Genomic DNA, 3,174 nt, shown 5'->3' with positions numbered 1-3,174 from the left:
GAGACCACGCCTCAATTTTAGTTTCCTGAGACTTGAGCAAGCAAGCCCTCATGGGAGGGCCATGAACAAAAGACATAGTCCTTGCAGTAGCTCCCTTTCTGCATGTACTCTGACTGCTCAAGGTCCAGCCAGTAGTTTACTGTCTGGGACCCATCACCAACTAGGAGCTATGTGCGTGGGTCAATGTAAATGTGTGAGGCCAGCCAGCCTCCATGGCAACTCAAGGACAAAGCCTTGAACTTGTCCAGGCTTGCCCAAAAATGATAACTGTAACCCCCAACTAGTAAATTCTAAGGTTACACACTCTCACCCAATCATATGATGACAAGGCTTATACCACTCTGCTTGTGGTTTTTCCCTTTAAAAACCCCTCACCCTGAGAGCTCAGGGCCATCCTTCTCTACCCACTGTGTCAGAGTGTTGGACACAGACCAAGCCCAGGCTTGCTTGTTATCAATAAACCCCTGTGTGTTTTGCATTGGATATCAGTTCTGTGGTGATCTTGCTCGTGGGTCTCGAGACATGGGCACAACAATGACACATTAGGTGTCATTAGGTGGTCTGAAAATGGAACAACTAAATGACAGGATAATTAATGCAGATGGGATAGATGTAATGTCAATTATAAATATTATTTGCTTGATCATTTGTTTTATCATTTAAAAAAATTGGTTAATGTAAGTGCCAAGATAAAACTTTCAGAAAAACTTGTTAAAACAGATCATAGAGTTATTCAGACACAGACAGAGGAATTTAAAGGTGAACCAATCCCAGCACTGCATTATAGGGTTACAGAGAAACAGCCTAAGGCTATCAAACAGCAAACTTTATTCTATCTAGTAACCATACAGGAACTGCCAAATGCTCAAGGCTGTGTACAGGCTGATTGAACTCCTGGACGAATGTTAGATTTGAGGATATTCAAAGAAGCTATAGTGCCATATGGTATGCATTCTTCATTCATGAAGCAAATGTTAAACTCATGGTCAACTTGTAATAGAATTATCCCTCAAGACTGGAAAGATTTGGTTACAGTGGTCTTAGAGGCTTATTCCCAGTTACAATAGAGGACCTGGTGGAAAGATAAGGTTAAGACCATTGAACAATGATGTAGGGCTAGAGGTGTGGAAATTTCCCAAGATCAACTTCCTGGAGAAGGCAATTATGCTGATATACAAAGACAATCTTTATATGATGACAGCACCCTAATTTTGTGCCAAATGGCAGCCTTAGGACAGAATTGAAGTAGGAAAGAAAATTGAGTCATTTACAAAAGTTATACAGGGCCCAAAAGAACCCTTCACTGATTTCTTACAAAGGCTGTCTTCAGAAGTAAATAGAATGATACCAAACTCAGAATTGAGACAGATAATAATCAAATCTCTGGCATTTGAAAATGCTAATGCATGATGCAAAAGGGTAATTAGGCCATTAAAGGCAAGATCAGTACCCTTGGAGGAATAGATCCAATATACAATTAATATTGAATCTCATGACCATGATGATGCTTGGATAGGAGAGATGATTTCCAGAGATTTAAAGGAAAATAGTAATGGCAGATGTTTTAATTGTGGGTAAACAAGGTCACCTAAAAAGGGACTATAAACAGGGTGTCCCTACAAACAATGTTTTTTCAAGAAACAATAGCAATTGAATGCCCCTCCCTTCTGAAAATGTGGTAAAGGCAAACATTGGACTAACGAATGTAGATCAACAAGGGACAGACAAGGTAATCCTTTGCCTGTGCTGTTGGGAAACTCTCTGATGGTCCTTTCACAGGCACTCATGACATATTTGGTTCAGTCCTTTCCTGCCATCATGGAAGAAACCCCTTCCCAGAGCAATTAAAGAACCTAATGCTTATTGTAAAAAAACATACTGCACTGGATGATAGAACAGTTTTAGAAAATAAAACAAAAATTTAAGGAGAAACTATAAATCAAAATTGATAAAGATTAGATTTGGAAACTCCCCAAAGTTAGGGTTGGGGAAGGGTTTTGTTTTTGTCTTTCTGGAAATAAAAACAACCATCTTAAAGAATTTAAAGACCTTTAGACAAATAAGCATCCAAAGAAGAAGAGAGAACTACCCAGAAAAAAATTACCCAAACAAGGAATAATTTGACCTAATGCAATCTCTGAAGTGTCAATGATAGGACCCCACAACAATGATTCCATCAGGATGATGATAATACCACTAAGATGACAAACACCACCCAAAGATCAGTTTTGAAGTACAGACTTCTCAGGACAATTTCTAGATGGCTAGCTGAGATGATCCAGCCTCAGACTACTCGAGCAAGGACTTGATACAAGCCTTGCATTTTCCTGTTATGCAGAGACTGGACAACAAATGATGCAGCTAACTCCCCCAGGACTTGACAATTAACCCTACAAAATTCTTTTCAGTATCCCCTAAAGATGCCTTCACCCCCAGATAGCAGGAAGTAATTTTAGGAACATGACACTCACATTCCCAAGAGGTGGGGTGGGTGGTTTTTGGTTATTCAATGGGTTATGGATAATTGTCATTGTTTAGGATGGTTGGTTATAAGTTGTTAACTGTTAATGGTCAGGAAAAAAGCTAAGCAAAGGAAATTAGATTTGGGGTTCTTGTTTGAAAAAAATAAGAAAAGAGAAAAAGAGGATATAGATAAGAGGTAGATTATTTAATCTACTCTGAAAAAAAGATAACGAAATAATGGATAAAGGGTATATTATTGAATCTACTTTTAAAAGGCAACTACTAGTTTTCAATATTTTACATTGGATTGGGTTTTTGTATATTGTATCAATCTACAGTTGCAGTATCCCTGAAAACTCCATGTCTCGTGGCTCACATTTCCCAACTTTGGCAACACCACCACTTTACTTATGTGTGCTTTAATGCAAACTCTTAAATATTGTTTTATATCATATTAAAATACTTTGTAGTTTGGAGCTTTTCCCTCAAGGGAAAGATTTTTGCTTAAGGCATTTAGTTAATATGAAGATTCAATATTTTGGGGGAGGGGGCAGGTCTCACACTATAGTCCAGATTGACCTTGAACTCAACAGCAATAACCCTGCATTAGGCTCTCAGGTGTGGGGATTGAATGTATAAACCATCATAGCCAGCTGAAACCTCAATTTTTGAAGAAAAAACATGTAGTTATATGAGTACCTACCTAGACTA

Source organism: Peromyscus eremicus, chromosome 3 (genome assembly GCF_949786415.1).
Source record: "Peromyscus eremicus chromosome 3, PerEre_H2_v1, whole genome shotgun sequence".
Lineage (NCBI taxonomy): Eukaryota > Metazoa > Chordata > Mammalia > Rodentia > Cricetidae > Peromyscus > Peromyscus eremicus.
Note: the sequence above shows the minus strand (reverse complement) of the source record.